Raw genomic sequence first — 23,040 nt, 5'->3', positions numbered from 1 at the left:
AAGAGTCAGAGTCGGGGCGCAGAAGAGTGGGAGTAGGGGTGGAGTGAGACGGGGGCAGCTGTCGTCACAGTCGGTCGGGCGCACAAATTCACGTCCTTACTTACACAGGCAGCTGGCCTGTGGGTTCTGACCAGCTGGCTGACTTAGCGCTGGGCCCTTAAGGCTAAATTGGCAGGGCCTGAAGAGGGAGACACTGAGGGCCTGTCAGAGAGCACCCATCCAGGAGAAAACGGGCTTCATCCTGGGGACAGAGCCAGGTTGTTGGGGCTGCGGGTGGGTGCAGAGAAGAACGCCAGGGAAAGGTCCTTGTTCTCTTCCCTCCTGTGGGAAGGAAACTCCAGAGACTCAAAGTACAGTTGGAGCGCATCACAGAGGGGGCTGGCAGCGGAACCGCACCGGGAGTGTGGCTCTCTGAGGCCTCAGGGACCCGGCTACTGCCATCCCTGACCTCTGAGACCACAAGCGCCTTTTCGGTTTTAGTTCTGCCTCCCAAACTGGAGACTGCGTTTCCCCCGGCCCCCCGCCCTTCCTCTTGGTTCGCTCCCCAGCCCAGTCTCAGTGCTACTGTCCCACTGCCTCCACGGGTTCAGGAGGCCCTGCCTTTGAAGTCCAACAGTTGACCTTCGGGAAGCCACAGAGAGACCCCAGCCTCTAATGTCACCATCTACAGGCAGAGACCAGCAGACAGGCACCAAAGATAAAACCTCAACCACCTTCACTGGATGTGCCTGCCCCCCCCCCCCCCCGCCGATGAGATGTGGAGGTGTGGAATCCCTGGGGACCTAGCTTTGGCGCTTTGGGGGAATAGCAGGGTGAGGGGTGGAGGGGGGAGGTGGGTTTTGGCATCCAGCAAATGCAAGAGTGGGCCCTAGCATGGCCGACGCTTCCTGTCCGGGGTGTCATGGGGAGTAGCCGGGTGCTTCCAAGGTACGGCCCCACATCCTTGCAGGCACAGCAGTGCCTGCCACCCAGTCAGGCAGTGGCGACACAGTCAAGGGAAGGCCACGTAGATGTGACCTGTTGCGCCTCTGTGGGACTTTCACTGGGTGGGTGGGTGGGCACACACCCGAGGGGATGTTAAAATACGTGGAGCCAGGGCAAGGAGTCCAACCCCGGCACTGGTGTTCTCTTCTCCCCCGCCTTTGACTCCAGTGCCTCTCCAGGAAGTCCAAAGCACCTTGACCTATTTCAGGAAGTAACCACCTCCCTCAAAGGAATCCAGGTCGGTGCGCACAGGAGGGTCAAAGGAGCCAGGCCACCCTTTGATACGGCTGGGTATCAATCGGCCTCATCATGCCCTGAAACATGGAGCTGTGCCAAAAAGTAAAGCAATGTGCCACTGAAGGGGACATGTCAAGCACACAAGAGCCATTTTGAAAGGGTTCCCACTGGCCAAATCGAGATCATGATAATAATCGATCATAGGGGCGCCTGGGTGGCTCAGTTGGTTAAGTGTCTGACTTCGGCTCAGGTTATGATCTCAGGGTCCGCGAGATCAAGCCCCATGTCAGGCTCTGTGCTGACAGCTCAGAGCCTGGAGCCTGTTTCAGATTCTGTGTCTCCCTCTCTCTCTGTCCCTCCCCTGTGCATGCTCTGTCTCTCTCTGTCTCAAAAATAAATAAACGTTAAAAAAAAATTTTTTTTTAAATAAAATAAAAAATAATGGATCATAATTCGTGGAGTAAAACAGGTGCAGGGCCTAAATGCAATCACACATCAGTATCCGTGAACGCTAAGCACCACCGGATCTTGGCCTCCAGATAACACAAAATGGAAAAAAAAAAAAAAAAAAAAAAAAAAAAGGAACCAGGGCTCCTTGGAGACCCACCTAGCCACTTCTTTGGGTTTTCATGTTACTATGGGGTCTCCCACGTACATGGAAAAGATCTGTATGCTTTCCTTCTGATATTCTGTTTTACGTCCAATTTAATTCTCAGGCCCTGCTGGAGACCCTAACAGGGTAAAAGTAAAGTTCTGTCTCCCCTACACCTTGAACCAGAGTGAAGCATGATGGAAGAGCAGAAGAGGAAGGCATGGGAGAAAACTAACTAAGGTGCATACCCCTGACTTACCTTTTTCTGATGGTTTGTAAAATGATCCCATTCTTCTAAAGTGAGAAGGGGCTGAACCAGGCTAGGTTGGAGGCCGATGGGGTAGACTGGTGGGTGGATCCTCACAAACTGTGAGATCGTGACCTGAGCCGAAATCAAGAGTCAGGATGCTTGACTGGACTGAGCCACCCAGGCGCCCCAGAAACTTTTTTTTTTTTAACCCCGCGATCTGTAAGTTAATTAATGAAGCATATACTAAAAGCCTACTATGCCGCCATGCACTGTTGTAGCCAAGTATGAACGGAGCAATCAACAAAATAGACAAGAATCTCTGGCCTCGTGGAACTTCCCTCTCGGGGGGTATAGTTAGAAAACCACAATGCAGGGGTCCTGGGTGGCTCAGTCCGCTAAGCGTGGGGTTTGGGCTCAGGTCCTGAACTCACGGTTGGGGAGTTCGAGCCACGGATCTGGCTCTGTGCTGACAGTTCAGAGCCTGGAGCCTGCTTCAGATTCTGGGGCTCCCTCTTTCTCTGCTCCTTCCCCGCCCACGCTCGCTGTCTCGAAAACCAAACACTAAAAATTTCTCGGAAAAAAGACAAAGCTAACAAGATGTTAGATCGGTTCTCCAAGCGTCTCTGGAACCAACTGGGAATCCTGTAGTCTACAAGTGGCTGCTACTTAGTTTGGCGTGGCGGATTCTGTGAAAGTAAGGTCTCTGTAAAACGTCGCTGCGTCCCGCGCTCGTAACCAGCCAGCCCCCACCGGCCCAGGAGCACATGTTGGAAGCGACCGCCAGCCTCCAAACCAAAAAGCGCTTTAAGAAAACGCGGCAGAAAAAAAGAAAAAAAAAAACAAGCCCAAAACACTGAAGAGACGCCTGCTGTCCTGACGCCATACACGTTAACTGTGAAGGAATAAACGTCCAGAAACCCGTTTGGTGCGCCCACACGGATGAGGAAAGCTGCGCCTGTTCTTTGCAAACCCAGATAACCAGGGGAAAGCGCGAACGCAGTCCCCCACTACCACAAATTATGCAGTCGAGTTTCCCACATTTGGGGAAATCGCAGGGGTCAGCACATCCGGAGTGCAATGGATAAGCCTCGCCCTGGGAAAACCACCTTCGTGATCATGGTATCTCCCCTGCCAGGTAAGTATGAGTTGCTCGTCCCGCCTCGACCCACACCCTCGCGCTCGCCACGCTTCTTACACACGGTCACTTGCCTCACGCGGCCTCCGCGCCCCGGCTGTCCGCAGCCCCCCCTCAGCTTCAACCTCTCCCGTCCGCAAAACAACCGCGGGCGCCTTTGCCTAGCCCCCACGCGGGACGTGCGCGCCCAGGCGGTCCGGGACCGGCAGCCAATGCGCGCATGCTCATCTACATACGCCACGCCCCGTCGCCCGAGTGGGCGGAGGAACTTCCCACCCTTGGGGGAGGAAAGTAGAAGAACCGGGGGAGCCTGGCTGTGATTCTTCCAGTTAAAATGAACATTAGTTTGTAGTTCTCTTATTTATTTTATTTATTTGTTTTGTAATTATGACGTGGATTCATGAGCAGATGGCTAAGAAAGGTTTCTCCAGACGTTTCAGTGCAAAAAGGTGTTGTTATTATACGTAGCACCAGCACAGCACCCGGTGGGCAGGCAGAAAGAGCTGCACTGGGCTTGTGAGGAGTGACTTGATGATATATTTTTAAATTTGTGGAGGGAGGGGGGATAGAGATAAAGTAAGTTTCCAAGGAATTTTGAAGCAAGGCTTTCAGGACCCTGAGGGGCTAGCTGCTGTCATGGTAAGGTTGCTTTTAGTTTTTAACGAAATATAAACATTAAGGCACTACCGCAGCCGTGAGCTCCTTGAGGAAGGTCACGCTCTGCATGTTTCAGCTCTCTATCAGTGGGCTGCAAGCTGTAAGGAGATCTAGTTTAAGCTACGTTTCTCTTGCCTTTGTTTCCCTCATCAATCTGTACACCCATGTAGGGCTAGAACTCTTCACTCAGAGCCCCATGGTCTACCAACTGAGCCAGCCAGGCACCGCACAGCAGTTTGCAGTTTGCAGTTGGATTGAGGGGTTTGATTTTGTCACCGTTTTTTTCTAACATTTTCCCCACTGAGAAATCACAGTCTTTGCAAAGGCTGGTGAGCCCTCGTTTGGGTTTTCTAGTTTGTTTACTTTTTTCTTTGGCTGACCTTGTGGCCTCCAGGAGGTTAGGACAGGGTTGCTTGACTTGTGGGTTCGCTTTAGGTAGGACACATCGACTGTGTTAAGGGGGGGGGGGGAGAAAAAGGCCCCCAAATATATGTAGTATGCTACCGTTTGTGTAGGAAAAGTGTGAAAACAAGAAAATTATACAGTCTTGCCAAAAATTATACAGTCTTGCCAAAAGAAACAGAAGACTAGGGACACCTGGGTGTCTGACTCTTGACTTCAGGTCAGGTCAGGTCAGGATCCCAGGGTCGTGGGCTGGGCACTGAGTGTGGAGCTTGCTTAAGATTCTCTCCCTCCCCCTCTGCCCCTCTCCCCTTCTCCCCGACTAGCACTCTCTAAATAGATAAATGATGAAATTGCCTGGGGGGGGGGGGAGTGGAAGGAGAGAGTGATGCTTTTCTGAGTACACCTTTCTCTGTAATTTTGACTTCTGGAATTCTATTAATATTTTACATATATTTTTTAATCACAGGGGGAACATCCCTAACGTTGAACATAAGCATAACTGAACCTAGCGATCTGAGATGAATAGTGTAGCCACACTGGAAGAAAAAAAAAATAACCAACTGAAATGACTTTTGGGCGCAGTACATCGACTATAAACATCTTCAAGTCCAAAGATAAGAACTGCAAACACATACTGAACTGTCCCATAGTAGGTTTGTATTTCATAGCTGTACGGTCGTAACAGTTCTGTAACAACGTTGTGTATATTGTAGGATTGAGCTAATGACTAAATGGATGTTGGGAGTCAAGGTTCTTACTGTTGGAGAAAGGAGGTACAAACAAATATGGAATGATGGTCCGCCTGGGTGGCTCAGTCTGTTGAGCATCCGACTCTTGATTTCAGCTCAGGTCATGATCTCACGGTTCATGAGTTTGGGCCCTCCGTCGGGCTCTGTGCTGATGGCTCAGAGCGTGGAGCCTGCTTCAGATTCTGTCCGTCTGTCTGTCTGTCTGTCTCTCGCTCTCTCTCTCTCTCTCTGCCCCTGCTCATGCTCATGCTCTGTCTCTCTTGCTCTCAAAAATAAATAAACATTTGGGGTGCCTGGGTGGCTCAGTCGGTTAAGCGCCTGACTTTCGCTCAGGTCACGATCTCGCGGTTCATGGGTTCAAGCCCCACATCGGGCTCTGCGCTGACAGCTCGGAGCCTGGAGCCTGCTTTGAATTGATTCTGTGTCTCCCTTTCTCTCTGCCCCTCCCCTGCTCATGCGCTCTCTCTCTCTCTCTCTCTCTCTCTCTCTCTCTCTCGCTCACAAAAATAAACATTTAAAAAAAATAATAAACACTAAAAACAAAAACAAAAACACGGGGTGCCTGGGTGGCTTAGTCGGTTAGTTGGTTAAGCGTTCAACTTCAGCTCAGGTCATGATCTCACGGTTTGTGAGTTCGAGCCCCTCATCAGGCTCAGTGCTGACAGCTCGGAGCCTGGAGCCTGTTTATTCTGTGTCTCCCTCTCTCTCTCTGTCCCTCCCCTGCTTGTGATCGGTCTCTCTCTCTCTCTCAAAAATAAATAAACGTTAAAAAAATTAAAGCAAGCAAACAAACAAATATGGAATGGTGGAGGGCAAGGAGGACCCACTTGCATAAAATTGAGAGTTGGAATTTAAGGTACTGGTGTGGGCTCATTATTTATTTTTTTAATTTTTTTTTTTTTTTTTTTTAAAGAGAGAGAAGGAGCGAGTGGGGGAGAGGGCATAGAGAGAGGGAGAGAGAATTTTCTTTACGTTTATTAATTTATTTTGAGAGGGGGGAGAGGGGCAGAGACAGAGGTAGAGAGAATCTTAAGCAGGTTCCACACCTAACAGGGAGCCGGAGGCAGGGCTCAATATCATGACCCCAAGGTTATGACCTGAGCCAAAATCAAGAGACGGATGCTTAACCAACTGAACCACCCACGTAGCTGTCCCTGGGCTCATTGCTTTTAATCTACATCTGTAGATAGGTGTTAGGAAATACACGTATTCTCTACCTCTATCCACTGAAGGGGCCTAGAGGCAAAGACAGTAGCATTAGACATACCTACCGCCTTGATCTTGCTTCCTTTCTTTTTCTTTTTTCTTTTTTTCTTTTCTTTCTGCCTCCTCCTCCTCCTCCTCCTCCTCCTCCTCTTAACGTTTATTTGTTTAACGTTTATTTGTTTTTGAGACAATGTGTGAGCGGGGGAGGGGCAGAGAGAGGGGGGCTGAGGATCCAAAGCGGGCCGAACTCACCAACCGAACCCGTGAGATCACGACCTGAGCCAAAGTCGGCCGCCCAACCGACTGCGCCACGCAGGCGCCCCTTGATCTTGTTTTCTAAAACCACTCCCCACTAAAAAGAACCAGGCCTCTTTGGAGAAATAGATAATTTTCACGAGCCAAGACAGATACATAATGGCCCTGGAACATCTTGTGCCAGAAGACACGGAAATGCTCCAAAAATGTTATGGACATGTCCAAAGGACACCGTAGGCACCCTGAAGGGGTTTTTTATAGGCCCGATCTGAGAACATCAGAACATCAAAATAAATTTCAAAACAGTTTTGGGTTACAAACAACTGAACAAAATAACAACCATGAGTTCGTACCGTTAGCACATAGGGAAGGAGGGCAAGTCCTACCTTACGATGCCAGCTGATAACTGAAGAATGAATGATGGAATTAGAAAATGGACATTTGGCAATCATAACGCAAGAGCCATCAGTGGATGCTAAAAACTGTTGTGTTAAACAGGATATTCACATATCCTCAAATCATCTCCATACAAATCACTTAATAATAATTACAAAGGGAAAACTTGATGAACACCTCCAGTGGCCGACAGTTGCAGTGCTGGCCCCAGGACCCAGGTGCTTCTGCAACACCCCAGCCTACTGACTTTGGCCTTCGCTATGTGACTTGCTTTGGCTAATGGGACATTAGTAAATGGGATGCAAGCAGAAGGTTGAAAATCACTTGCTCATTAAGACTGGCTCTCACTTGCCTGTCCTGAGGCCACCATGAGAAGAAGCCTGGGTTAGCCCGTTGGAGGATGACATCGCCGGAGTGAACGTGAACCGTGTCTGCCGAAGTCCCCTAGACCGACTAGGCCCCAGGTGACCTGCAGGCTGGCCGCCGCGGCTCCAGCGATCCCCCTTGAGACCGGCAGAACTGCCCGGTGGAACCCAGCCAGAATCGCTGATCCACAGACTTGTGAGCAAGTGAAACGGTCATTATTTCCAATCGCTAAGTTTTACGGCAATTTGTTACACAGAGACGGGTAACCGATACACCTCCTTCACTCAGTAGTCGATGTTAACCCCACCAGTAATAGAACAAACTGCCTTCACGTGCCTCCAAACGTGGTGCCCAGAGGAGGCCTGTATACATCTGCTAGGTCTGTCATAATAAAATACCACCAACTGGGTGGCTTAAAAAAACAGAAGTGTCTTCTCTCACAGTTCTGGAAGCTAGAGGTCCAAAAGCAAGGTGCCAGCAGGGCCATACTCTCTCTGAGGCTCTGAGTGGAATCGTCCCTCGTTACTCCCCAGCTTCCGGTGGTGACAAGCCAATCCTTGGCTCGCTTGCGGCTACATCACTACACTCTCTGCTTCTGCCATCGCATGGTGTTCTGTCAGCGAGTCTCTTCACGTTGCCGTCTTCCTCGCGTAAGGAAAACAGTCACATTGGATCAGGGCCCGCTCGAGTGACCTCACCTTCACCCGACTGTATCTGCAAGGATCAGATTTCCAAAGAAGGTCACAGTCCTAGGTACCAGGACTTAGGACTTCAACATATTTTTTTGGAGGGACACAAACCAACCCATAACAGACACGGTATCATTTACGTAGCCTTCGTGTCAAAAATGCATTCCTGAATGTACTTGCGAGGGAAGCCAGGACAACTCAAAAACTGAAGGACGGTCTCCAAAATGACTGGCCCGTAGTCTTCAAAAAGGCCTGCATAATGAAATGCAAAGAACTACCTGGGAACTATTTCAGATAAAGAGACATGACAACTGAATGCAACACATGATTTTGAATTTTCCTTTGCTCTAAAGGACATTATTGGGACAATTGATGGAAAAGGGAATAACGTCTGTAGAGTAGTAAGATTGTATCAATGTTCATTTCTTGGTTTTGATAATTTTCCTGGGGTTAGGGAAGAGCACCATCTGTTTGTTTTGAGGAGTAGTACACCCTCAGAAAGGAAACTTCCTGAAACAACTAACAATCCAAAACGTGGGCCACCTGGGTGCTCAGTCCCTTAAGGGAACCGAGCCTTGGTCATGATCTCACGGTTGGGGGCGGGGAGGGGGCGGAGAGGGGGTTCGGTGCGCGTGGGGCTCCCCGCTGACAGCACGGAGCCTGCTTGGGATTCTCCCTCTCCCCTGCTCTCGCCCGTCCTCCCGCTCTCTCTCAAAATAAATTAAAAAACAAAAGAAAAGAAAAGTAAAGTAAAAGGATGTACAACACGTTAACTCGGATCCTGATGCTGCTAGAACCTCAGAGAAGTCTTTGCTGACCCAATAATCTCTAGTCCTGTCTCTTGCCTTGCTTTGCTCCGGGGACCCGATCACCCAGGAACACACAACACTTCAATCATTTTGCTCCTATCTGAAGAGGATATTTACCTTTACCTCCACTCGATCTCCGGAAAGAATCTTCTTGTACAGAAGAGGAAAAGACAAATCCGGGCAGGCTGAAAGAGGCAGCCGAAGCCCACAGGATGAAAACGTGATATTTCCGTTCATTTGATTTTCGGAGACCATTCGACGCCCCTCCCCAGCCCACACATCTACTCTTGAGAATGGACGCCTTGTCCTGACTGACGCCCTCTGTTCAAATTTTCCTTTCGTTGTCGCAAGATTAGGTTACTACGTAATCCGAAAGGTCATATTGAGGATTAAGACAATTTCATGTTAAATTGGTGACAAAACTCTTAGTATTTAAGGTTGAGTTGATTCTCTGTTGCGTATTGCATGTAATTTTCGTTGCAAGGAAGGGGAGACTTAACCCACCGCCTCGGTGGGGCCTGCAACTTCTGGACGCCGCGGGACCCCGTCTTCTCGGGTCTCCCCTCCGGGTCCCGACTCCTCGCCGCCCTCCCCCCATCCTTCGCTCCAGGCACCGGCGGTCTGCCGGGACACTAGCACATCCGTTGTCCCAGAGCTGGAGCCGCGACGCGGGGAAGCGCGCGACAAGGCGTGGCGTATGTAGATGAACAAGCACGCAGAGGCTGCCGGTCCCGGACCGCCTGGGCGCGCACGTCCCGCGTGGGGGCTAGGCAAAGGCGCCCGCGGTTGTTTTGCCGACGAGCGAGGCTGAGGCGGGGGGCGTGCGGGGAGCGCGGGGTGCGGAGGCGGCGTGGGGGAAGTGACCGTGTGTGTGAAGCGCGGCGAGCGCGAGGGTGTGGGTCGAGGCGGGACGAGCAACTCATACTTACCTGGCAGGGGAGATACCATGATCACGAAGGTGGTTTTCCCAGGGCGAGGCTTATCCATTGCACTCCGGATGTGCTGACCCCTGCGATTTCCCCAAATGTGGGAAACTCGACTGCATAATTTGTGGTAGTGGGGGACTGCGTTCGCGCTTTCCCCTGATTTTCTCGCGGTCTGAATGGAAGAACTCGGGTCTAATCAAGCGGCGGGCTTGTGTGTTTTAGCTTCGCACCCCCCGTACGGTCGCGTTGTCGCTCCTTGCGTTATTCTCAGTACTAACGCGTTCCGGGTACGCCCCAAACAAGCCTGAAGGAAAGAAAGTAGTAATAGCCCGCTTCTCGGCTTTTGCTTCGCTTTGTTTTGTTTTGTTTTTCTTCACCTCGTTTTCCGCCAACCATAGCCCGCCTACCGCGGCAGCGCGGAGAAGACTTTTTCCGGTCGCCTGAGGACGTGGTGATGGGCGAGCACGTGAGGGTTTGCGGAGGGCCAGGAGACGGCGCAGAAGTACATCTTCGCTTCGTGGTCGTTTTCTTTTCTTTGTAAGTCCTGAGACACCTCGTTTCCCCCCCCCCCCCCCCCCCCCCGGCAGTGTCTCCTTGAAATCCACCACCCTGCTCTGTTAACTTGTGCGTAGTGCCTCACTTCAAAAAGGTCTGTTTGAGCTCAACTTCTGTAGCAGTTCACCACGGAATCTGTGTTGTAGGCGCTTTCCCCAAACTAGGGGCAGAGGAGAAACTCGCCCAGTCTTTAAGCCTCACGGGCCTTAGCGGCCCGGGGACCCCCACTTTCTTTTGCAATTTCCTTTCTTTACCATCCTCCACCTTCACTGCCACCAACCCCGCCACCTTCATTCCTCCTGGGTCGTTCATTCCTACTGCTCGCGTCACTCTCTTCCTCTCAGAGCGTGCAGTAAAGACACTCTGTGGCAGAAACCCTGTACTACTACCCAGTGCAGGGCTTTGTCTCTGTTACTGGGCGTCTTCCTCTTTCTCCTTTGTGTCCCCCCAGGCACAAGATGGTCCCTAAATGTTTCGTAAATGCCACACCACGAAGGTATTGAAACCAGTTTTTGGTTTGGTTTGGTTTTACGGGGAACCAGCAGCTGAGCTGTGGAATACTTCCATTGTTCTGGAGGTACCAACTAGCATCTTTCCTAAAGTATGCCTTTGAGGGAGTAACCTACATTCTTCACCTTCTTTGTGTGTTTTGTGACAAGGTCCTTGGATAGTGCGGGCAACTCATTTATGTGTGTTTTTGTTAAGCACCCTGCCCCACACTAGTATGTAACTTGCTGCTTCCACTCTACCCCCACCCCAACAGACACCGTAAACATGTAAACCAGGGACCAAGGGATGTACCTACCACTCTCCTACCCTTGCCCGGAATAAGGCCCCCTTGGTACAAACAAGCAGATTAGCGGATGGATAGGTGCGACACTGTATTACTGCCTTTTGCCCCGTACTTGCTGTTTCTTAGCATTTACACAGCACCTTCACGTTTTCAAAGCACTGTACGAATGTTTATTAATCCTCACAACACCCCTGTGAGGTAGGTAGGTCAGTATGTCCTTTGTAGTAGAGAAACTGAGGCAGACAGAGGTCAAACGAACCAAACCTGCCTAGGCCACAAGGGCAGCGGGCGAAGGGACTGCACCCGAGTCCCGAAGCCAGGGCTCTCTGTCCCGTTCATCCACTGCTGAGCATCGCGTGGGCGTCTTCTCACCAGTGAAGGGGACAGACAGGAGGGCCAAACACACAGATTTCTCAGGCAAACGGGGGGGGGGGGGGGTAGTACAAACGACATCAGGGAATAACCAGGGAACAACGCCAGTGAACGAGAGAAACGTGAACCAGCACACCAGTAAGGCAAGAGAACATGCTGGAGAGCAAGGCTGGGATCATGGTGACTACTCAGAAGACCTAGACCAGGGGTGGGGAAAATGTAAACGAGGAACCCACCTACAAGGTGACCAACCCAAATACCTGTGGTTTCCAACTGGAAGAAAAGTTAGACAGTGAAAAAAACCAAACCACACAATCGAATTTTAAATTAGAAATGACGTGGCGATACTTCACATTAAAAAGGCCAATCATATTTGTATTGTAACTAGTATCCTTTTTGGAGCCTTCCATTCCAAATATTCCAATTCCCCCGCCCCCCCCCCTCCCCCCCCCTCACGAGGGCTGTTCCTTACAGCACTCCTTCTCTCTCCATACCAATCCGTACACTAGTAGAACTATCAAGTGGCTCGATGGCGTGTCGCAGGGTTAACTGGCCCGGCTAGGGATGGAATTCAGGAAACCATCACAGACGGACCATTCTGTCTGCCTCCTGTATTTTAGAAACAGCTGTTTCGAACCTGCCCCTGCCCAATTCCATCTTCTAGGAAAGGCTGAGAGCACACAGAGAAGCAGTTCATTCTTTCGTAAGGGGATTGGTGAACCTGGTTCAACATGCCATTTTCAGAGAAAAAAGAGAGAAGACCTGCACTGTAAAGCATAACGAGGGAGTAGATTGATTATAGCTACTCCAAATTTTAGAGTGATACAATGACCACAGAGTTAAAAACTATCACTGTTACCACGGTTTATTTGACAATAGTCGGTTTAGTCTACAAGTTTAAGGCAAACATACTAATGCAGTCGCTTTTCATCAGAAATCATACTTATAAAGATTACATAAAGTCTGTCCCAAAACTTCTAAGAAATGTTCATTAATTAAAAATAAGTCTGATTAAGATGCTTTTACCAGGATACATGGATGAACTAAGGTGGCATACAATGTTTTTAAAAAAACAAAACAAAACAAAACATAACAAAAACACCAAAAGAAAACAAAAGGTAATGGCAACCTTTATCTTGTCTGAACAATGCATCTTTGAGAGGGTTAAACATCAGAAATTACTTAAAGGGAAATAAGATTGGCAGCCATAAGGAACGCTATTCAGAAAATAAAGACAGTTACAGAGGCTACTTAAAAAAGGACTGAACGCTGGGCTTCGGAAGAGGAGGAGCGCACGGTGATGGACAACCGTCCCAGGCAGCACACGGGGAGCTGCAGGAGGGCAGCGTTCCACCACACAGACGGACGGACCCGCAAAACCCCGTGGACGGCACCGCTCCATCGCTTCTCAGAAAAAAAGGAGAGTAGACGCACTTGGTCAGCTGTTTCTTTTGTTTCCAGTGAGCAGAAATGCCTAATCTCATTAAGAAAACAAAAATAAAATCTGAAGGAAGGCAGCCCTTTTTAACCAAAGGCGGAGTGTGGCTTATGTGTCTCCATTTAACACTGCCAAGCAGTTCTGCAGCAACTGTAGGTTACCCTAAAAAGGAAGGGAAAATAAATCATGAAGTGCAGACAGCCTGGAAGAGTTGCAGCGAAAATATAACAGCGCTGGGAATCCCGTAACTAACGCCACCTTTATTAAGACAACAGAACTCCGGAAACAGCTACTCACTATCCACACACGTACGGGTTTAAAGACATAAGACCGTATCCCTTGTTTCACGTACAAGGTTTTCCACACACCAGATTTCTTCAGGACATTTCCGTCTAGGTCAGTATCATGGTGTTGAATCACTCGGCATGATTCTAATGAGGGACGAAACATGCCCTGTGTGTCCAAGTCAAACTACCGGACGTTTTGCAAGACCGGTTCTCATCCCTTTCCTCTAGCCGTTAAAATCTGCGTATTAGGGCAGAGGCATATTAAATTATAACGTACGCTTTCAGGACTAAAGAGTAGTGAGCGATACCAGTTTTTATACACATAGCCGTCAGTTCCCGTACAACGGCATTCTGTAACATTCAGACAGACCTACGTACCCATTTGTAAAACATGGGCGCTGGCATCCAAATTCAGACACGTGTCCGGACAAATGTAAGCATATATGGATTACACCGATAGATACACGGGGTAAAGGAAAACCTCTTCCTTCCAGTGAGTAGAAAGCCAACTAAAACGATGGGATTAGAAAAGTGACCGTCTGGCAGCCACCACAATAATCGACGGAGGCAAAAGTCACGCACGGTGGCTTTGAGCATAAGGCTGAAATGCCAATACCGTAGCCATTCGGTACGTGCGGCGATGGAAAATTTAAATTTCTGTTAATAGTAGTTAAATAAAAACTCAGTTTCTCAGTTGCACCACCCACATTTCAAGTGTAGGCGTTTGACGGCCACGTGTGGCTACTTAGTGGCTAGCCTACCAGACAGTGCTGATGACAGAATACTTCCATCATCACACAAAATGCTGTGGGACAGTGCTGGGTAAGCGATGGGGTATTTACACAGTCCCAAGTATCTCCCCGCAGAATACTTCTTCATTTCAAAGTGTAAACTAGTAACTTGGCCACTGAGAAACCTGCAGACATCATCACTTGAACCAAATGATCAAAGTCAGACATTGCCCGCGAGGCAACTCATCAACAGCATGTACCTCCTGAAAGGATGCAACGACGAGAAGGTCCAAGCACCACTTCTGGGCGATTCCCGCCACAGGTGGGGAATCTAAACTCAATAACTAGACGAACCCAAAGCGAGGGACATTTTACAGACCTGTGCTTTTCAGTGTCCAATGTTATGACATACAAAGACTCAGGAACTTTCCGGGTTCAGGAAGTCTAAAACGACACGTGCGGGGGGTGCGGGACGGGGAGGGCACCTGGCTGGCCCAGTTGGTAGAGCGCGCGACTCTCGACTCTCTCGATCCTGGGGGTCGTGAATTCAAGCCCTACAGCGGGTGTAGAGCTCATCCCGAGAAAAACGAAAAGTCACGCCTGGGTGGCTCTGTCGGTTAAGTGTCCGACTCTCGCTTTCCGCTCAGGTCACAATCTCACGGTCTCGGTTTCGTGAGTTGGAGCCCTCCCCCACCCCACCCTGCGCCCCGGGCTCTGCACTGACAGCGCAGGAGCCTGCCTTGGGATTCTCCCTCTCTCTCCCTCTCTCTCTCTCTCTCTCTCTCTCGCTCTCGCTCTCGCTCTCTCGCTCGCTCTGCCTCTCCCCTTCTCCCACGTGTGCGCTCGCGCTCTCGCTCGCTCGCCCTCTCAAAATAAATACATAAACTTAAAAAATAAATAAAAAGACCTGTGCGCCGAATGTCATGTATTATCTTGAGTATCCTCTTGCCACTAAAGACATTATTCATTGTTAGACAACTGGTGGCATAAAAGTCTGTGGATTAGATAATAGTACTGTATCCATAGTAATTTCCTGATCTTTGTAATTGCTCCAAGTATTCAAGAGAATTATTTGGTGTTAGGAAATCGACACTGAAGTGTTTAAGAGCCAAGAGACTTCCTAGCTGCAACCTAAATGGTTTAAGACAAAAACAGGTACGTATAAGGGTAGGGGTGTGGGGTGTGTGTGTACTGTGTAAAGAGGAAAAGTAAAGAGGGAGGGAGGAAGAGGGGGAGGGGAGGACAGAGCGAACATGACAATATGCACATCTGAGGACTCTAGTGACAACTATCCAGGGATTCTTTGTACTTTTCTTGCAACTTTACTGAGCGCCTGAAACTGGGGGAACATAAACATTTAAGAATTTCAAGTGCCCCAGTAACTGTCCATGTTATGCCAGTAGAACGATGGATTCTGAGCCCGTCTGTATTTCTGACATGATCTTCTTAAAGGTATATCCCTCCAGTGGGACGAAGTCCAAGGATACACATCCTGCACTTGACACACTGCCAACGCCCTCCAGAAGGGTGTGCCCTGGTCCACGCTTACCCCACCAGGCACGAGGACTCCACGCCCTCATAGGCAGCAGTAGCATCACCTTTTTTTTTTTTTTTTTCCCACTGCCTTCATCATACATTCTATGCTTCATTAATAAAGTATCTGAGACTATCTTCAAGGACACAAAAGTGACCAAATGACCTAATTTTCTGTTATAACCAGGTTCCAATACATGGCAAGACATATCCCGGTTATAATGAGTGAAATCCAAAGTAGTTTTAAACCATCTGGATGTAAATTTAACCAATGTCTAATCTCTTTGGAATAACTTATATGGATTCTGGGACCAAAATGGGACTTTGTTCAGATTTGCAAAATCATCAAGAAACCTCAGACGAGAGGGCAGGGTTTCTCAACCTCGGCGGTTTTTTGTTTTTTTTTTTTTTAAAGCTTTATTTATTATTTTTTTAAATGTTTATTTTATTTTGTTTTATTTTTGAGAGAGAGACAGAGAGAGAGAGAGAGAGAGAGAGAGAGAGAGAGAGAGAGAGGGAGGAGAGAATCCCAAGCACGCTCCACGGTTATCAGTGCAGAGCTGGACACGGGGCTCGAACTCACAAACCCGTGAGATCATGACATGAGCGGAAACCAAGAGTCAGACGCTTCGCTGACTGAGCCACCCACGCGCCCCAAGTTTTGTTTATTAAGGTAATCTCTCTACACCCAACGTGGGGCTTGAACTGGCGACTCCGAGATCGAGAGTCACACGCTCTTCCGACCGAGCCAGCCAGGCACCACCCACCCTACCTACCCCCCATTTAAAAGAAGATTTTATTTTATCATTATTTTTAAAATGTATTATCATTTTCTTAGGTAGGTCAAGAGGCGGATGCTTGACTGACTGAGCCACCCAGGCGCCCCTGAACGATTTTATTTTTAAAGTCATCTCTACACCCGACGTGGGGCTCGGACCTACAACCCTGAGAACACGAGTTGCACGCTCCACCGACTGAGCCCTCCAGTCTCAGTGTCCCTCAGTCTCGGCACACTTGACGTATTTGGGGCTGTCGAATCCTTTCTAATGGGGGGCTCTCCTGTGCCCTGTCAAAAGTTTAGCAGCATTCCTGCCCTCTGCGCCCTACATACCGGTCGTAAACCCACCCATCCTCCGTTGTGACTACCAGACATGTCTCCAGAAATTGCTAAATGTCTCCCGGGAGGCAAAACTGCCTCTAGCTGAGAGAGCCACTGGAGCAGAAGACCCATCAGAGAACACATTTCAGAAAGGACCTGAAAAGCACAGAAATCTGGAAACCAGAGGCTGACAACCATCTATATAGTAAGGGTCAGCAAACTTTCTGTAAAGGGCTTAAACACGTAGTAAACGTTTTAGACTTTGAGAGACATGTGGTCTCTGTTTTGCTGTAGTAGTATGAAAGCAACCACAGACAGGGCCCAAAAGAAAGAGCTTGGCTGTATTCCAGTAAAACTTCACTTACAGATGAAATCTAAATTTCATGTAATTATCACGTGTCACGAAATACTATTCTTTCGCCTTTTTTCAAAGAACCACTGAGGGGCCCCTGGGTGGCTCAGTCGGTCAAGCGTCGTCCAACTCTCGATTTCAGCTCAGGTCATGATCTCACGGTTGGTCGTGAGATCAGCCCCGCCTGGGATTCTGCACTGGGCGTGGAGCCTGCTTAACATACTCTCTCTCCGGGACACCTGGGTGGCTCTTTCGGGTAGGTGTCTGACTCTTGGGTTTCGGCTCAGGTCATGGTCTGGCGGTTAGGGAGTTCAAGCCCTGCATCGGGCTTCACGCTGACAGTGAGGAGCCTGCCTGGTGTTCTCTCTCTCTCTCTCTCTCTCTCTCTCTCTCTCTCTCTTTCTCTCTCTCTCTCTCTACCTCTCTCTCTGCCCCTTCCCTGCTCGTGCTCTATCTCTCTCTCCCTCTCAAAACCAACGCCATTCTTGGCTCACAGGCTACACAAAAACAGACAGGCTGTAATTTGCTAATCCTTCCTTAAACCTATTAACAAAAGCCTGAATAGATTTTATAACCTCCTTACAAAGAACACACATAGTGAACATTAGAAACCAACACGGGTGCAGTAACAATAAATCGTGCCAACCTTCTCGAAATATTTTCTTTTGAGAGGGTGATTAGAGCAGGAAATCCGTAATATATAGCTTCATTGTAATGAGGAATTGGATACTTCTTGTATCCATCACAGATAAAATGGAAACGGTTGATGATAGTATAAATAGGTGAATTCCTAGCTACCCAAATAGCCATCACCAAAGAATACTCATTAATAACTTAATATCAGTTAGTACAGAAAGAAAGGAAGGGAACTAAAAATTCAGCCTTTTTGGGTACCGTGCACTTATCCGGTTAGATGAACCAACGTTGACTCCTTTGGTCCCGATCAATCTTTTAAAGTAAAACTTAGATGACGACATAAAAGGGAAGTTCATACAAACTACAAATGTCCATCACGTGGGAGTAATCACCACTCTCCTAGTCGACTACTATATGATCAAATCGAAGTTTCCAAAACATCTCACGCTGGGCTAAAACTAGCAAGCTACAATTTGACAGACATAACTGTGGCCTGCAACTTCATTTTAAAAATTAAATGCTCCGTACATGCAAAGTTCTAGAGACCTGTTGCACGACAATGTGAATATACTTAACAAGGCTGAACCGCACACTTTAAAAGTGGGTAAGACGGTACATTTATGTGTTTTTTACCACAAAAATGAAAACTATTCCTACAAAGAATTAAACACACAACTATAGGTTGGAGGCTCGAAAACAGACCAAGAAGGAGGAGGAGAACGAGGAGAAGATGTGTGATTATAAGCCAAATCAAGCTGGTGTAAGATGGCGCTAAACAAAACAAAACAAAACAAAACACAAAAGAACCAAAAAACAAAAAAACAAACCCTTATACGAAAAGCAAAAAGAAAAAGAAAAAAAAGAAAAAACACAAAAAACCCTTATGCCTCTAAAACTGCCATAAGAAGAAACGTGTACAATAATAAGTCCACGTATGGAAAGGTGTTTCCATTTCTGGGTGCAATATTGAAAAAAAATTTTAATGTTTATGTACTTATTTATTTTTTTTGAGAAAGAGAGAGAGAGAGAGAGAGAGACATAGAGACGGAGAGAGACAGAGCATGAGCAGGGGAGGGGCAGAGAGAGAAAAGAGGGAGACACAGAATCCGAAGCAATTCCAGGCTCTGAGCTGTCAGCACAGAGCCCGACGTCGGGCTCGAACTCACCAACTGTGAGATCGTGAGCTCGTGAGCTCGTGACCTGAGCCAAAGACAGAGGCTTACCCAATTGAGCCACCAAGGGGCCCCTCATGCAATATTTGAAAACAGCAATGACCTAGTGTAATAATATAAAAAGCTTATTGAAATGTATGGGATAAAATATATTTAGCTCAAAGATGTCTAGCTTGTAGGAGAGAATATATTCAAATATTTGAGGGTAATATATCCAAATGTTTCTGTGGGAGAAATTAAATTCATTTTTCTTTCAAAGCCAACCCATTTATTTTGAGAGTTTGAGAGAGAGAGAGAGAGAGAGAGAGAGAGAGAGAGAGAGAGAGAGCCAGCGAGCGCACGAGCGGGGAGGGGCAGGGAGAGAGAGAGAACCCCAAGCAGACTCCATGCAGAGTTGGACGCAGGGCTCCTCCAGCTGACAAACTGTGAGACCATGACCTGACCGAAACCAAGAGTCGGACCCTCAAACGACAGAGCCACCCAGGCATCCGTCAAATTTATCTTTCTTATTTCACGTGACAAAACTCTGACCAATTTGTCAAAGTGACACAGAAGCAGCTTTCTGTGCGTTATGGAGTGTCCCGGACGTCTTAGTAGAGTTTCAAGCTTTTTAATGGCTTTCAAAATGTAAATACTATAAATATATGAAAACAAAACAAAACAAAACACTAACAAGTTTATTTAAATTTCTTCAATACTTCTAATTTGGGGAATTTTGAATATATTTTTACTTTCAGTCCTTCTGATTGAAGCCAGCAAATATTAAACTTTTAAAGAAGTTTTTATTAAAGATAGATTTATCTTTTTTAAGCAGTCACAAATGATACTGGTTTCCATATTAGGTACTAGGGTCTTGCAGAGCTGACCGCTTAGAGAAATTGTACGTATTATTCTTGCTTGAATTAGATGATCTTTAAGTTCGCTCGCAATTCTAAGATTCTCTAGTTCTAACCTTATTAGAAGGCTTGGGCCAAGCTTTATCTGAACTACAAGAAAGGGCTGAATCTGGAGGAAACAAACACTATAAAAAACGCTGGGCGAAGGATATTTATTTACTAACATTAAATTATTCTGAAGTACTAAGATGATCTTCAAAAATTAGCATTCCAATTATAATTCATTCTAATCCAGGAATGGCTCTTCCAATATCCCTCCAGAAAGAAACTGTCATTAAAGGATTATTATCAATTCCATAACTGACTCCTTCCTTCCTCCCTGCCTTCCTCTCTTTCTTTCTTTTTTTTTTTTTTTTAAAGTAATCTCTACACCCAACACCCAACGTGGGGCTCAAACTCACATCCAGGAGATCAAGGGTCACATGCTCCACCGAATGAGCCGGCCAGGCACCCCGTAATTCATTCATTCATTCATTCATTCATTCATTCATTCATTTCTTTCTTTTCTTTCTCTCTCTCTCTCTCTCTCTCTCTCTCTCTCTCTCCCTCCCTCCCTCCCTCCTTCCCTTTTCTTTTTAATGTTTATTTTTTACTTTTGGGGGGGGAAGGGCACAGAGCGGGGACAGAGGATCTGAAGGGGGGGCCGCACAGCCTAACGTGGGACTTGAAACTCGCCAATCGTGAGGACCCAGGTGCCCCAAGACTGACTCATTTCTAAATTATAAGTCACGTAAACTATTAAACCTTGACTATGACACTAACCTTTGCATGCTTCAGTTCTAACTCTGCCAGTTCCACTAAATTTTTTCTGAATGCGGCAACCCTTCTCGTCTTAAAATCTATAAGTTCTGTGAACAAAAGAAATTAGGATTAACTATTTAATTCACATAATAGTTGAAGGTATACCGTATAATTAAAGGTTAATATAACAGTACCTTGTTTTGCAGATTCAGATATTTTTTCAAATTTCTGACAACATAATTGTTGGGATGTCTCAGCCTGAAGAACATCTTTATTTTTCGCTCTTGCTTTATCCAGTGCTTTGTTAGCATTTTCATAATCCACTAGTGACCTAGATCTTCGATACAGGAGATCCTATACAACAGAATGCTTCACAGTAAGGCACGCTGCGTGTTTCGAACAGTTACCGGCAACCACCACCACCCCACTGCCCCCATCATCATCAGAGCTAACGCTTACGCCATGAAGATCACATGCCAGTCACCCTCCAAATGGTCTTTATAACAGCTTTATGGAGATGTAATTCACACACAGACACCTCGTTCCAAGTGCACAACTCACGGGTTTTTAGTGTGCTGGCAGAGTTGTATAACCATCGCCACCATCAATTTTGGAGCATTTTTGTCGATCAAAAAGAAACCCCACCTCCATCAGCAGTCACTCTTCATTTCCTCCTTGCCACCCCCCAACCCTAGACAACCGCTGATCTGCTTTCTGTCTCTATAGATTTGCCTATTCTGGGCGTGCCATGAACAAAAAAATGGAATCACGTAATATGTGGCCTTTTCTGTCTGGCTTTCTTCACACAGCATAAAGTGTCGAGTTCATTCATGTTACAACTGAATCAGTACTTCATTCCTCTTGACTGCTAAATAATGTTTCGCCGTAAGGACAGACTCACCACATGGATGTGTCCGTTCACCAGTGGAGAGACATTTGTTTGTTTCCACACTCTGCCTATTATGAATAATGCTGTTATGAACATTTGTGTATAAGTCTGTGTGTGAACATGTCTTCCTTTCTCTTTCTATCTCATTACTTAGGGGTGGAATTGCTGGGTCACTCGGTAATTCTATGTTCAGCCTTTTGAGAAACTGCCAGACTGTTTTCCAAAGTGGCTGCGCCATTTTACATTTCTGCAGACGCTGTATGAGTGTCCCAATTTCTCCACATCCTTGGCAACGCTTATCTTTTTGATTAAAGCCACCTGGTGGTGTGAAGTGGTATCACGCTGTGGTTTTATTTTGTTTTGTAAAGATTTTATGTATTTATTTAAAAATATATTTTTAGGGGTCCTGGGTGGGTCAGTTGGTTAAGCTTCCGACTTGGGCTCAGGGCATGATCTCATGGTTCCTGAGTTCGAGCCCTGCGTCGGCTCTGTGCTGACAGCTCAGAGCCTGGAGCCTGCTTCAGATTCTGTGTCTCGCTCTCTCTGCTCCTCCCCCACTCGTGCTCTGTCTGTCTCTCGCTCTCAAAAATAAATACACATTTCAAAAAAAGGGGAGGGAGCCTGGGTGGCTCAGTTGGTTGAGTGGCCGAATTTAGCTCAGGTCATGATCTCGCGGTCTGTGCTGGCAGCTCAGAGCCTGGAGCCTGCTTTGGATTCTGTGTCTCTCTCTCTCTCTCTGCTCCTCCCCTACTTGTGCTCTCTCTCTCTCTCTCTGTCTCTCAAAAATAAATAAATGTTTAAAAATTAAAAAAAAGGGGCGCTGGGTGGCTCAGTCGGTTAAGCGGCCGGCTTCGCCTCAGGTCATGATCTTGTAGTCCGTGAGTTTGAGCCCCGCGTCGGACTCTGTGCTGACAGCTCAGAGCCTGGAGCCTGTTTCAGATTCTGTGTCTCCCTCTTTCTGACCCTCCCCCGTTCATGCTCTGTCTCTCTCTGTCTCAAAAATAAATAAACGTTAAAAAAAAATTAAAAAAAAATTTAACCTTATTTATTTTTAGAGAGACAGAGAGTGAGAGGGGGTGGGGGAGAGAGCGAGGGGGAAGAGAGAATCCCAAGGAGGCTCCGCAGGATCATGCGGGGCTTGAACTCATGAATGGTGAGATCATGACTTGAGCTAAAGCCAAGAGTGGACTTTTACCCAACTGAGCCACCCAGATACCTCTAAAGATTGTATTGTATTTTATTTTATTGAAAAATTTTAAAAAATCTTAATAATCTTAATTTATTTGTGAGTGAGAGAGAGAGTGAGTTTGTGTGGGGGAGGAAAAGAAAGTGGGAGACACAGAATCTGAAACAGGCTTGAGGTGTGAGCTCAGAGCTGCACTTGGGGCTTGAACTCACAAACCTTGAGTTCCTGACCTGAGCTGAAGTCAGACGCTTAACCGACTGAGCCACCCAGGCACCCCATAAAGATTTGTTTTTTTAAGTAATCTCTACACCCAATGTGGGCCTTGAACTCATGACCCTGAAATCAAGAGTTGCATGTTCTATAGACAATGTCAGCCAGGTGCCCCAAGGCCTATTTAGAATTTGATAAGGAAGGAAAAGCTGGTGTTCAAATCACCACTGATCATATGGGAATTTTCTGTATAATGTATACTGATGCACAATTCAACACTAAATTTGGAATATCTGAGCCGCTAAGTTTTCAGTGTTTTTTCAGATGTTTCTGTTAAACATGTTTTGGATAGTAAGAGTTTTAGTCTTGCACATACATAGACTTCCAAAAGGAAATTTGGGTTCCCTGGGTGGCTCAGTTGGTTGAGTGACTGATTCTTGATTTCAGGTGAGGTCATGATCTTTGGGTTGGTGGGTTCGAGCCCAGTGTGTGTC

At 47.3% G+C, this 23,040-nt stretch overlaps 3 long non-coding RNA genes and 2 other non-coding genes across 5 annotated transcripts in view; 2 read left to right on the top strand and 3 right to left on the bottom strand.

Moving 5' to 3' along the window:
• Window positions 1-2,705, bottom strand: part of LOC128316021 (uncharacterized) — a 47,028-nt gene extending 44,323 nt beyond the window's left edge. Inside the window, exon 1 of the long non-coding RNA XR_008299359.1 lies at window positions 2,073-2,705. This is a non-coding gene — a long non-coding RNA (uncharacterized LOC128316021). The remainder of the gene's footprint in view (window positions 1-2,072) is intronic.
• Window positions 102-16,871, top strand: LOC128316020 (uncharacterized). Its single transcript, XR_008299356.1, has 4 exons — window positions 102-257; window positions 1,938-2,053; window positions 4,727-4,913; window positions 16,204-16,871. It is a non-coding gene; the product is annotated as an uncharacterized LOC128316020 (long non-coding RNA).
• On the bottom strand, window positions 3,043-3,206 carry LOC113597262 (U1 spliceosomal RNA). Its single transcript, XR_008299820.1, has one exon. It is a non-coding gene; the product is annotated as a U1 spliceosomal RNA (small nuclear RNA).
• LOC113597110 (U1 spliceosomal RNA) lies at window positions 9,652-9,815 on the top strand. The gene has a single exon (XR_008299819.1). It is a non-coding gene; the product is annotated as a U1 spliceosomal RNA (small nuclear RNA).
• On the bottom strand, window positions 12,226-21,472 carry LOC106989702 (uncharacterized). The gene is made up of 3 exons (XR_001432592.3): window positions 20,456-21,472; window positions 20,283-20,368; window positions 12,226-12,976 (listed from the first exon to the last, which is right to left on the bottom strand). It is a non-coding gene; the product is annotated as an uncharacterized LOC106989702 (long non-coding RNA).
• Window positions 21,473-23,040: the final 1,568 nt, after the last annotated feature.

The sequence above is a fragment of the Acinonyx jubatus genome, chromosome B3, assembly GCF_027475565.1.
Source record: "Acinonyx jubatus isolate Ajub_Pintada_27869175 chromosome B3, VMU_Ajub_asm_v1.0, whole genome shotgun sequence".
In the NCBI taxonomy this organism is placed as follows: domain Eukaryota; kingdom Metazoa; phylum Chordata; class Mammalia; order Carnivora; family Felidae; genus Acinonyx; species Acinonyx jubatus.
The sequence above is the reverse complement of the archived record's forward strand: the minus strand, read 5'-3'. Positions and strand labels throughout refer to the sequence as shown.